This window comes from Nycticebus coucang, chromosome 20, assembly GCF_027406575.1.
Source record: "Nycticebus coucang isolate mNycCou1 chromosome 20, mNycCou1.pri, whole genome shotgun sequence".
NCBI lineage: Eukaryota > Metazoa > Chordata > Mammalia > Primates > Lorisidae > Nycticebus > Nycticebus coucang.
The window spans coordinates 7,837,604-7,851,662 of NC_069799.1; positions in this window are offsets into that span (position 1 = coordinate 7,837,604).

Genomic DNA, 14,059 nt, shown 5'->3' on the forward strand with positions numbered 1-14,059 from the left:
TATTGCAGAAAGAAGTTTCCAAGGCAGAACCACGAAGAAGCAGCGCTGACACTGTGTTTTCTGCTTATGGAGGAAAAACTTTAGTAAAATGTGTCTGGGAAACTTTGCCCCCAACTCAGATGTCACTCTGCTTTCCCATTTTACCAGGGAAAACCTCAGATACGTTGTGTGGGTGAAATTGAAGGCCGTTAGGATCAAAGTATATTTAAAGTTGCTAAGAGGAAGTAGATGTCCTCCTTAGCTGGGCAAAGGATTCTGAGAGTTTCCAATGAAATATAAACTTCTCAAAGGCCCCACAGGATCACGTCTTAAAACGTCCTGCTTCTGTTAATGCCTCTCCTATGCAGAACTGGTGGAATGTGTGGTTCTGCGAGGGTCAGAGGAAAGTAAATGAGCTAGAAACAATAAGGAACTCTATACTTGGAAAAAAAAATGGAACAGATGTTATCCTTACGGGAAAAAAAAAGTAGGACAAGATTAGAATACTCATTTTCCTCAATTCTGTTATAAATATATACCTTTGAAGATCTATCTCTGAATCACCCTGGCTGGCTGGATTACCAATTCATTTTCTTCAAGACTTTCTGCTCTCATTTTTTTCCATGTAGAAGTTTTTTCTTTATTGGCCCATAGATTTTACCCTTTTCTGTACAGCTGCTAACGGAGATGTGGTTGCAAAGGAAAGAATAGTGGTGACTCTTAAATTTGATCTGAAATCAGCATGAAACGAACGCTTTGCAGACTGATCTGAATGGAGGTGGTTATATTTTCTGTCAGAAAAAATGTCCAAAGACCTGTATTTCTTCTTGATCACAATGGCATCAAGTACTTGACCACGTAGAGAAATGCTAAACAGATGTAATGTTTTGTTTATTTTATGAAAGAAAACCTGAGGTTAATGTAAGTCCAGAGAGATGAGAGATCGTAACAGATTCAAGACCAGCCTAAACAACTGAAATATCCTCAGTTCTTGGATTTCTGGAGATAGATTTGCCTGTTGAGGTCACAGGCTATAATGGCAGGCTTACTTATTTCTGCTCTTCTGGATAAATCAATGAGAGATTAATTGGTCAAGTGTAAAGTACAACTACAATGATTATGGAGATTTAGATACACAATCAATGAATTTAGTTTCCTATATACTTTGTGGAAATCTGTTAATTTAGGAATAGATCCCGGTGCCATTATTGGGAACTAACACAGATATGAATAGATTTAGGGAAAGAGAACAGATCTTGGGAAGCCGTAGGGTTTTTGTCTGTGAATTTGTAGAAAGACTAGGTGGCTTGCAGTTTGCAGGACTGAGGAAGAAAAATTTATATAGGCTCCAGCAAGAAATTATTATAACTAAGTAATATAAAGGTATCTTAGACTGTATGCAGCTCATCCTAGAAACCAAACCTCAGTCACGTTCTCCTGTGCGGGCCTGAGGTAGACACCAACAGTCTTTTGCATGGATGAATTCCTGCCTACAACCTGCAGGGTGGAATTGACGGCTCATCTTTGAAATAGTAGTGGCAGGCTCCTGGCTGACGGCTCCCTCTCATCACCAGGAATCGGATGAGCCAGTCTGCCTTCTCAAGAGTGTCTTGAGTTATTGAATGTGAGAGCTGAAAGCACCCTCACCATTCCACTTTGTAGATGAAGAAATTGAAATTCAAAGAAGAGGACTTTCCTCACACTTTCTTTTGTTGTTGCTTTTAACAAACATTTATAGAGCTTTTCTGTTTACATCATGCTTCCTTGTTTTTATCTGATTCCTACCACAAGCCTGCAATATGAATACTGTTGTGTTAAATCCATTTTATAGATGGGAAAATTGGGGCTCAGGAAGATGAAGTGAACATCACCCATGTCTTCTCCCCACCATATCCCTGCGGTATCTCTTATGTGCCCCCAACCACTAAGTCCAGGGGAAACAAACTCAATACCGCTGACAGCTCCATCACTCCTGTTATGGACCAGTCCACCTTGACACCCCCATCACTCCTGCCATGGACCAGCCCACCTTGACACCCCCATCACTCCTGCTATGGACCAGCCCACCTTGACATCCCCATCACTCCTGCTATGGACCTTGACACCCCCATCACTCCTGCTATGGACCAGCCCACCTTGACACCCCCATCACTCCTGCTATGGACCAGCCCACCTTGACACCCCCATCACTCCTGCTATGGACCAGCCCACCTTGACACCCCCATCACTCCTGGTATGGACCAGCCCACCTTGACACCCCCATCACTCCTGCTATGGACCTTGACACCCCATTACTCCTGCTATGGACCTCGACACCCCCATCACTCCTGCTATGGACCTTGACACCCCATCACTCCTGCTATGGACCTTGACACCCCATCGCTCCTGCTATGGACCTCGACACCCCATCACTCCTGCTATGGACCTTGACACCCCCATCACTCCTGCTATGGACCTCAACACCCCCATCACTCCTGCTATGGACCAGCCTACCTTACAGTTTTCTCTTGATCATAGCAACAAACAATCTCATTTAATCCTTTTCTACCAGGATTGATCCCAATCCATCTCCAAATATTTAGAACAAAGATATGATCACATCACTGCTAAGTTGAAAATCTTGAACAATTCTCAAGTGCGTGTCCGTCATGCCTGGCATGAAGGGCTCCTTTAATCTGCCTTTCTCTGTGGATTTTCCTCAGCACCCACCACCCTGTCCTCCTCCTCCACATCCACATGTAGATGCTGCTTTCTGTTCTGTAGTTCCCAATGTCACAAGGCAACTGATAATGGGAGAGCAGAAAAGGGAACCATCTCTTTTCATTTCATGGTGGGAAGACTGGATTCACTGAATTCACTTGAATATTAGCTAAAATAGTCCCAGTTATTTGATAGCTACTTAGCAAAGATTTGCTAAATGAATAATTGATTGAAAGGTGTGTTTTTTTATGGCTTTCAAGGCCAAAGTTGAAGTATCCTATTCATTCGTTGATGTCAGGAAGGCATGTTTTACTTTCCCCAGATTCTTGATATTTCATGATTTAAATGAAGGTTTCATTTAGGGTTTATTTTTTTTCTCCAAACCTCTTTAATACTCTTCAATCAGTTTGAAGTTTTTAGATATTGGCTGATCATCTCTTAAAGATTGTGTTAGGTACTTCCTGAGAAATAGAATCAATATGGGGTGTTGTGGTAAGGGAAGAGAAAAGGAGATAGATGGATGGATGGATAGATAGAACTCTAGGAATAGGTTTATTATAAGGTATTAGTTTACATGATTATGAAGACCGCGAAGTCCTACAATCGGCTGCCTGTAAGCAGCAGACCCAGCATTACTGATGGTGTGGTGTGAAGGCCTGGGAGCTGGGGGGCCAGTGGTGTACATTCTAGTTCAGGTCTGAAGATTTGAGAACCAAGAATGCTGAGCAGGAGAGGAATGATATCCCAGTTCATGGAGTTAGGCAGAGTTAATGTAAATTTTTTTTGCAGTTTTGTTTTATTCAGGCCCTCAGTAGATTGGGTTGATGTCCAACCCACCCTGTGGAGGGCCATCTACTTTACTCAGTCTATCAATTTAAACATTAAACTCTTCTAGAAACACCTTCGCAGATATGCCCAGAAATAATGTTCAGCTGGCTGAGTATGCTGTGACTGAGCAACGTCAACACGTAAAATCAACCATCCACATGTACGTAGATGTGTCCTTCAAATAATTTGATCTTTTAGAATATTTAATGAGCACACTATAAGTTTATTACATTGGTATAAGTTGTGAAGCTTGTATAACAGTAGAAAGTCTTTTTTCCCCTGGGTTTGATAGGTGTTAATTTTCTTTCAAGCTCTACTTGTTGTCTATAACATTTTAAGGCATGCCTGTTGTTATAGTCCATGTTGCCCTCAAGGATTATACTTTGCCCATTACTTGAGGAGAGAAAAATAGGTCGACTTTTTCATTAGCCTTCCACCTGGTCATATTAGCATAAACACTTACTTTTAGCATTGATTATTGAGTTCCATTTTCTGGTGAGCATATTAATGGTGTGCTAATATTTTTCTTCTTTAATCTTTTTAGGAGAAAGGTTTGTCTGTTTCTTAATGGACCTCCAATGTGCTTGAAAATTGAGAGTAATAAACACATGCAAATTAATGTCTATTTATACTGAAAAGAAAAATCCTGTGTGTTAAACAAATGTTTGCCCGTATCATTTGTTCAGTTTTTTTATTAACTTTTTTTTTTTTTTGGTCAAAATCATGAAAAGCTTGCATATGCAAACCTTTGATTTGACATCATTTACTATCTTTAATAAGCACTTCGATTTCCACCTCCAAAATATCGGGCAGCTATGTGGTTTGCATACACCTCTTTTGCTGGTACTGTCGACCTGGTGGATGAAAGTGTGGCAAGGAAGGAGGAAGAGGAAGGGACTCTCGGAAGATTCACCTGGAGGGCACAGCCGGCGAGCTGAGTGCAATGCGGGGCTACCACAGTGCTGCCCCTCGGGCCCTCTGGGGTCCTTAGGAGGGTTCTCTCGCACTGAGAAGGTGACATGAAGCATGCATGGTGGCATGTCTAAGTGTGGAGCCTACAACTGGTGCAGACAGTGTGTTTTATGGTGCAGTCTGTATTATTATAACGGAATCTTAAGTGCCAGGAAGTGTAGTTCCGTCACCTTGAAGAGTAATTGTACAAAGTCACTCTGAGTCCTACTCATACCACTCGAGGTCCTGAGCTGACTCTGTCAGGGCAAAGAAGTGATTCATTACAGCTGCCTCCCCTGCCGCTGCCCTCAGGCCAGACTGTGGGCTCAGAGTGGACTGATTTCCATACGTGAGGTCCACTGACCTGCCTGTGACTTAGCTATGACACTGACCCCACCTTGGTGCCTGCTGCATGACCTCTGGGCAGCTGAGCAGCTGCGCTGAGCTCTGAACAGTTGTGCAGCCCGAGTCATGGCATTTTCCTCTCCCTGCTCCAACCTACCATGTCTGTCCAACTGGCCATTGTTGTCTATCTGCCAAAGTTTGTACTTCTGAAGCCTCATTAATTGTCTTTATTTCAAACCAAGGCAGAACTGCAGGGTATTCTACAACATGTCATCAGTCCTAAATATTTACTGGGGTCCTGACACATGTACATCTCCCAGGGTGACTGCCTCTGCCTCATCTTTCCCCGCTGTGCCGTTCCAACAGCCCGACTTCCTACCTGCCCAGCAGACCTGCAGAGCTTGTTCCTGCAACTGTGTTGGTAACTCCAGCCTTGGCTCTGTCTAAAAATTAGACCTCCTACCAGCTCCTGTGGCCTCCTGTCTCCCATACGCCTAAACATCCACTGTGACTCCTGCTCTACTTAGTTGAAATTCTGAAGACTCGAAAGCCCATTAGTGTGCTTGGTTTGTTCATTAATTTGTAGGTGACAAAAATGTGTCAAATGGATTTGTCCCTGGAAGGCAGAAACACTAATATGTCCTAGGAGTGAGGAAACATTTGGGAGCTTTAGACAGGAACAAAGGTTTCAGGAGCCCATGAACTTTCTAATCTCACTTTAATGGACATGCTTTCCTTACCTGTCATGGGCTTGCTGCCCTCAGAATCTTTGTTGCTATTATGTGTCAGAGCTTTAAAAACTCAAGGTTAGCATCTGGAGTCGAATCACAGCCCAGGCAGATAAATTAAGCATGGGTCCCTCTGGATGTGAGAAATAGATAGGACATAAATGTCACAGGCTGTCTGAAAAGCCCCCTCTGAGTGGGGATGGAGGTGGTCTGAGAAGCAATAATCTGTGCCTGTGAATAATGGGCCCTCCTTGTGACCCTAGGGCGGGAGGGTGATGAGACGATGGGGTTGTGGCACTGCTCGGAGTGCAGCAGTCTCCAAGGTGAGATTCAGGAGGTCGGTAATTTGATTTCTGGGAAAGAGAGAAGCACATTGCTGCTGCGGAGAGTAAGTGAACTGGAGGTTTTAGGCGTGAGCTGAAGACCAGGGACTAGTCCTTCCGTTTGGCTCATGCGTATTGGAAGGTGCTCTTGAGAGTTCTCCGCTTCGTTATCCAATTATTGTGCCACACCAACAGAGGTGGTTAAGAAACTTAAGTTACTTTCTTTAATTCAGACACATACCTGCATCAGGATACTCTTGGGTGCTTATAAAAATGCAGATTTCTGGCGGCGCCTGTGGCTCAGTGAGTAGGGCACCAGCCCCATATGCCAAGGGTGGCGGGTTCAAACCCAGCCCCGGTCAAACTGCAACAAAAAAAATAGCCGGGCGTTGTGGCAGGTGCCTGTAGTCCCAGCTGCTTGGGAGGCTGAGGCAAGAGAATTGCATAAGCCCAAGAGTTAGAGGTTGCTGTGAGCTGTGTGACGCCACGGCACTCTACCCGAGGGTGGTACAGTGAGACTCTGTCTCTACAAAAAAAAAAAAAATGCAGATTTCTATGTATCTAAAACCTATTAAATGAAAATGCCAAGGGTAGACTCTTCTTATGTACACTGAAATTTGAGAATAGTTTTTGAAGACCATTTAGTTTTGTTCAACCAGGGCAACCTTCTGAGAAACTTTTATATACACAAACACACACACACACACAGATGCACACAATTTTATGTACACACACATAACAACAGTGAGTTCTATTTATATTAAGAAGCCAATGATAAAGTTTTAAAGTATTTTGGATGTGGAAATGCTTTTATTCTATGAATTTGCTGGGGCCCTTTAGGGATTAGAGGAAGGGTAACCCTGACAGTGCCCTTAAGGGAGGACGGATGATAGGACAAGACCCAGGGGGAGCCTCCTGGGGAACCAGGGTTGTTCTCAAGTTCTTCAGGAATTGCAGAGAAAACTAAATGAATATCACTGGAGTTCTATTTTTAGGATCTGCATGAGAGCCTCAGAGCAACTTGCCTGGGGTTAAATTTCTGGCAGTGTTTTGTGGTGCTACCGCCATCAGAATCGTCTCTGAACTTTCTCCTTAAGAATTCAAATTTACTAGAATTTGAGGCTTGCAAAGACAATAAAACCACACAGCTGGGATCCAGGGTTCTGAAAACAGGGCCAGTAGACCCACTGGATGACAGAAAGGAACAACAGTCTCAATGTCACAGGAGAATGATTGTCTATTAATAGACATGCATGGAGCAGTATGGTACTTCTCAACTAACATCAGCTGTTTACATTTTTTAAAATTAAATAACATAAAAAGTTCAGTTCCTTAGTCACACTAGCTCCATTTCAAGGCTTAGGAGGCCCCGGTGACATTCTGTTGGGCAGTGCAAGCACAGAACAGTCCCCCACACTACAGAACATTCCACTGGGCAGCACCAGTCCAGAAGGACTAGCTGTGGTGGGGACGGAAAGCGGATAGGTTTTTATCAAGGGAGAGATGCTGTCTAGTGCAGGGTGTGGGATGAGCATGGGGAGGACAAAAGTGGCTTCAGTGTGAGAAGGGTAAGATCTACTTGTGGGTGTATTTCAGCCTGTGAGACTTGAGCATCACTGCTGCAGTTTATATCTAGGCCAAGTCCAGGGTTAACCTCTGGCACTGTCCTTCTCTCGCTCCCCTCTTTGGGAAGGAATGGCGGGGTAATTTGGCCCACCAGGGAATGTGCTTGTAACAGGTGGATTGCCCCAGGAGGGCACACATCAGGAACAGGGCTTCATATTTTGCTTAGAAAAGTGAGTCTCTTTTGGGGTCTGTGTCCCTGCGAATTCACCCACAGACGGCAGACATGGGAGGAGGAGAAGAAACCAGGTGCTCACTTTATTCAAGTAACTAAAGCACAGAATCCGAGTTCTGCGGCTCTGAGTCAGGCTTAGTAAGCCAGATTCACCAATGGAAGGGAATAAGAATCCTTGGCAACTGGGCCAGCCCGCGTTCTTCCCAGTGATTGAGAGTGTGTGGAAAGAGAAATGGAAGACGTGCTGGAGGAGAAAGCCAGATGTTTTTTTTAGAGAGAACAGCTCTCTTTGTTTTTGTTCAGAGTCCTCTTTCTCCCCGGGACTCTGATCGGAGTACATGTGACAGGGGCTGGGTTGGGGGAGGGGTGATGGCACAGTCAAAGCCGTCCTCCCACCCCCAAAACTAAAGCTTTTTCTTCTTGGGCCAAGCTTGTCTTACAGTCTCACTCTGTATGAGTTCTTTCCCAGGAGGCTCTTCAGTTCCTGAAGCAAACCGTCTCCTGGCAGACCCACCCTCCCAGGCAGCCAGACTCAGCTAAATATCAGTAGCTAACAAGGCAGCTGGGACTCTCACTGTGATAAGATTCATTGGCGGCCTGTCACGTGCCAGGAACGTAAGGGGATATTATTTAGTTGATTACTCATAATAAACCTGTGAGAGGGGAATTGCTGTATACATTCTGCAAAGCACTGAACTGAGGTTCTGAGAGTTAAATCATTTGTTCAAAGTCTCTGGGCTGTGCTGGTGGGTAGAGGAGCCCGGATGCACAGTGTCGGTGCTCAGCTCGTTCCTGTGACCGGAGGATGCTGCCGATTGAACTTCAGAGCTGTCTCTGAAACCCAGGGTCTTGTGTGTGGAGGGGTAGTGAGTGCACAGCAGGGGTGGAGGAAAGGGAGGCGCCTTAACAAGACCCAGGAGGCGGCAGCTCCACAGACTCTCCACCTGGGTGTCAGGTCCCACAAATACTCCTGCGAGCACTTAGAATTAAAATTTTAGAGAGTTAGATCTTAAAAGACATGAGAAGGAATAATTTCAAATGAAAAACACAGGCATGAGTCTCCTACCTACTTATTTGCTTTTTTCTCCCCTATAAAATATTCAGAATTTCATGAGGCTGATGAAATTTATGCAGATTGAAATCGCAATGATTTTACAAGTCAAAGAACTCACTATATTTTGTGTGCCAGCATCAAAGTCCAGTGGAAACTCAACACATGGGAGCCCCGGAGGAACTGTGAAGAACCATCCATTTCCCGTGTGTGTCTGTGCTGTGCCCCTGCGGCCTTCGGTGGAGAACGTGAGGAGTGCTCTTGGGACGGTGTCTTCCCTGGCACTTTGCCTATGCTTCTGGTGTTGTCTGGGGTGATTGTCGTGGCAAGAAACCCCCCCCAAGAGCACTCCTCACATTCTCCACTAAAGACCCATCACACAGGTACTGCACTGATTCACTTAGGTGAACTCCTTGGAAAATACTGGGAGAAAAGCTAGAGTTTACATTCCCACAATATCCAAACCATTGATGTGAACAGTGGAAAAAATGTGAACCAAAAACTCAGTAGAAATTGGTAGGTTTATATGAATCTTGTTTTGTGGCTTTTGCATTCTTGGAAACCCAGATTCCAAGTATTACTCAGGCGGGGCTGGAAATTTAATGAAGTCATACTATTCTCCAAAACATGGAAGCCAATTAATCTGGCTTAGACTTGGTAAACTAACTTACACGTCCCGTTGCAGGCAGTGGCCTCGTTAAACAGATTCCTTTAATCATTTCTGGGTTAACCAACAAGGATCTAAATCAGCTTTATGAAACAACAACAGTAAGAGTGAGGACAACAATGCAGCTGGAAGCCATTAAATATTTTGAAGAGAAATCAAAAAGAAATAAGGGCTCTCTTTAAGTATATTATGAAGGGATGAGAGAATTGCAGATTTTCATGTTTGGCTCAATACTTTTTTTTTCTTTAAAAATTTAATTATATGTGATAGTGTTGAGGATCTGTATTTGAGAAGTTTGAATAAATTCTTGTGGAACCAGAGTACGTTTTCACAGGCAGTGGGATTTAGCAGCACATCCTCACATCAAACTGAGAAGAATTGATACCAGGATCTGGGACATGTTTAATGCAAGCCCCACATCTAGTCGTTGAGTGAGCTCAGCGTGTCCATGACCCTGTCTCTGTCTCCACTGCAGCCACCAGTGACCAGGACCTGTTAACAGCCTCCTAGCATGTGGCCTGGCTCCCCCACAGGTTGGATTAAACTTCAGTCTCCCAATATTATAACCCCAACTGAGTGGATGGCTCTATCTTTTGGCTCCTTCCCTCCTTCCTAACTGTTCTCCAAACTTCTTCCCACTTCAGGCCTTTAGCCTCTATATTCTCTACCAAAATTGGTCCCAGCAAACAGGCATATCCTTGTCCTAAGTGATGAGTGACCCCTCTGCATTTGTCAGATCTTAGTTTAGACCCTTCCTTGGAGGATCCTCGTCTGATGATTGGTATGAGACAGGTCCCTAGCTATTCCCCATCCCAAGCCGTTTTGTTTTCGTGGTGACTCTCGGCAGACCTTGTGCTTACTGAGTGAACTTGCTGTGCACTGAGTGTGAGTCTCCCGTACACACTGACCTTCCTTGACCACTGGAACACGTGCCTCGTTCAGCCTTGTGGTCTCAGGGCCTGGCACCTAGTTGGTGCTCAGCAAGTATTTGTTGAATGAAGAATTTACAATATAAATAAATGAGGAAACAGTCAATTTTTTAAAATAGATAACTCTGAACGAAGGTTTACTCTGAATGATGAGCACATTTAGGTTATTTAACATACTTAATTCACATCAGTGTAATTCATATGAAAATGTTTTAGAGTCTGTGATATAAGGTGAAGTGCATCAAAAATCATTTTGTGCAGAGTTGACTCTTAGTTTGAAATACTTAGATTCTTACATTTTTCCTGATTTGAAAAGGAAAAGAAAAAAACTCTGTAGCTATTTTTATCTATCTGTCTATCTATCAAACTATATATACCAGGCTCCCTGTAACTTATTTACACATAGAAATACCTTCTTTTATATTATTTGCATACTTAGAAAAGTTCCTTGAACACTGAAATTTTATAAATTAAATTATATTTCTGAATGAGCACTGTGGCTCGTACTTGTAACCCTAACACTCTGAGAAGCTGAGGCAGGCAGATTGCTTGAGCTCGGGAGTTCGAGACCACCCTGAGCAAGAAGGAGACTGTCTCTACTTAAAAACAAAGAAAGAAGGAAAATGGAAAAACTAGCCAGGAATGGTGGTGCATGCCTAATGTCCCAAGTACTTGGGAGGCTAAGGCAGGAGGATCTTTGGAGCCCAAGAAGTTGAGACTGCTGTGAGCTATGATGACACCATTACACTCAACTCAGGGTGACAGAGTGAGTTTCTGTCTCAAAAAAAATTTTTATTTCTTATGATTTATATTATTTTATAATCCTTTAATTTTTGATTTATTTTTAATTTCGTGTGATTTCTAATTGCTAGTCTCTAGCTGTGTTACATATGTATATTTACACTTAAATGCAGCAAAGGACAATTCAGAATTATTTGGCAAATAAAATATTATTAGGCAGTTAGAACAACTTTTCCCCTCCTGCATCTGTCAAAATTTTGTTATACTTAAATTTCCTTGCACCTTCTTGGGCTTTTGGGGGGCAGGTGTGGGCAGATGATATTTAACTCCTTTATAAGGTTTTACAAACACACAAATTTAAAAAAAGTGGGTTGAAATGAAATCATGTATAGAATAATTTTGATCGTTGTGCTATCTGTCACTTAGACTTAACAAAAAATCGATTCTGTGTCATGTTTAAATCTCCCACTCGGGCATTTGTTTGAAGTCAAATTCCAACTCAGTCTAGATGCTCTGGATTCTGCCGGGGGTTCTGAACTGGCGTGGGTTCTGCTCGCATCGCTGATGCCGTCCTTGGGGTCTGAACTGAAAGCCTAGTGGATTTAGAGATGGATTAATGCTGGCATTTGGGGGATTACAGGTGGAACACGGAGAAACTTTATTTCAAATAAGCTCAATACATTTTTTTTTCATTAATATTAAATCATAGCTGTGTACATTAATGCGATCATGGGGCACCATACACTGGTTTTATAAACAGTCTGACACATTTTCATCACACTGGTTAACATAGCCTTCCTGGCCTTTTCTTAGTTATTGTATTAAGACAATTATATTCTACATTTACTAAGTTTCACACGTACCCTTGTAAGATGTACCGCAGGTGTTTCATTTGTCATCTTTTCTGTGGTTCAGGAAGGTGAAAGGGAAAATATTTTGCTACTTCCATTGAAATGAAATTACATAAATCATGTGATCATGATGTTAAGGGTTTAGGCGCATATATTTTCATTAACAGATTTCTCATAATCAGACAAGTTCATTTTAATTCATGTGGCTAAAATGTTGTAATGTGTTTGTTGCCCAAATATGTTGCTCACTGACAGGCAGGAGGGTCTCAGCTGATTTGGGTGCTTCACAGGGTTGGTGTAGCTGTTCAAAGGAGCCACAAGGCTGCTTCTTTCATTACCTCACATATTCACATCTGATTAATGCGTGAACAGTGTTTAGTTAGCAGTGAGGAAAGATGTAAAAATTAGCCCTGGCATATTTTAGGAAGCAATTTAAAAATGTGAACTAGAATAATCTCCAAACTGTCTTCATAGAGCAACTAGAGAATTAGCTGAATTTAAAATATATCACAAGTCAATTAAGAAAGAATCATTAAAATACATGTAGGAGATGTGGTTTTGTGGGAAAAATACAGCCATTGAAGTGAGGAGCAGATACTGGCTCCATGATAAATACTAGGTGTTCAAACTTGAGCAAGTTATGTAACTTTCCCAAATTCCAGTTTTCTTAATTATAAAATAAGGATCATCATGCTGACTACATAGGTGGGTTATAATTAAAAGATACATATGTGGGCTGGGTGTGGTGGCTCACACCTGTAATTTCAGCACTCTGGGAGGCCAAGGCAGGTGGATTGCTTTAGCTCAGGAGTTGGAGGCCTGAGCAAGAACAAGACCTTCTGTTTCTACTAAAAATAGAAAAACGAGCCAGATGTTGTGGTGGGCGCCTGTGGTACCAGCTACTCAGGAGGTTGAGGCAAGGGGATTGCTTTAGCTCAGGAGTTGGAGGCCTGAGAAAGAACAAGACCTTTTGTCTCTACTAAAAACAGAAAAATAAGGCGGATGTTGTGGCGGGTGCCAGGAGGTTGAGGCAAGGGGATCGCTCAACCCCAGGAGTTTGAGGTTGCTGTGAGCTGTGATGACAGCACGGCACTCTGCCCAGGGTGACAGAGGGAGACTGTCTCAAAAACAAACAAACAAACAAAAAAAAAATATATATATGTATAGGTGCCTAGCAAAGAGAGAATTGCAAGATATAAAGAAAGGAATGAAATGGGAAATAAAGGGTGAAGAATTTGAAGGAGAGAGAACATTTGCTTCAGAGGGCAGGGTTCCCGAGGGCAGTTTAGGCCACTCTCCTCCCCCATTTCTTGCTCCCCTGAAACTATTTGGCCCCCCTCTCTTTTTCCTCCTGGGTCCTTTTCCCTTTCAGTGGCAAGTTTTTCTTTGTCTGCCTTTTCATTGATAACCTAAAGTCAGTGAGCTGCCATTGTCTAGTTCTCAGGCTTACTCAAACCTGGGAACCGGGCCCTGGAGCCCGGGAGGAGAGGAACCGGGGGCTTCAGGCGGCAGGGTGGGAAGGGCCGGGGGGCCGTCCTGGAGAGGCCTGCTTGCTGTGTCACTCTCCTTATCTCCTGCCTTCAGAATAACTCTTTTTTTTTTTTTCCAGTTTAATTCCATTTATTACACATACACGAAGGTCAGACGACCAAGGACAGGAAGATTCAGCACAGGCCTCCTCCATCAGACAGGGGGAGAGAGGGGGCTCAGGGAGAAGCACATGGCAGGAAGGTGGGTGGTAGGCACTTTGATGATTATTACTCTTTATTCTTTAACATAGGTATTATATGTGTAGAATAACTCTTAACTCTTCCCAGGCTGCCGACTTTTTAGCAAGTGAGTAACTGAGAGGGTTTAGACCAGTTATCTGTCTGAAAGAAATACGATTCAAGATGCAAGCCACAAACGTGAACCACATGTGAAATTACTTTCTTTAATAATTATATGAAAATAGATAGGTGACATTAATTTTAGTAATGTATTTAACCCAACATACAACCAATATTTATCCCATCATAAAATCAATATTAGGATTATCAATGAGAGATTTTATTACACCACCCCCCTGCATTTTTTGTTTTTTTTGGCACATCTGAGCTTGGACTAGAAGCACTTCCAGCTCCTAATAGTGGCTGCTTCCTTCACAGTGCTGGTTTAGAAAAACTTTT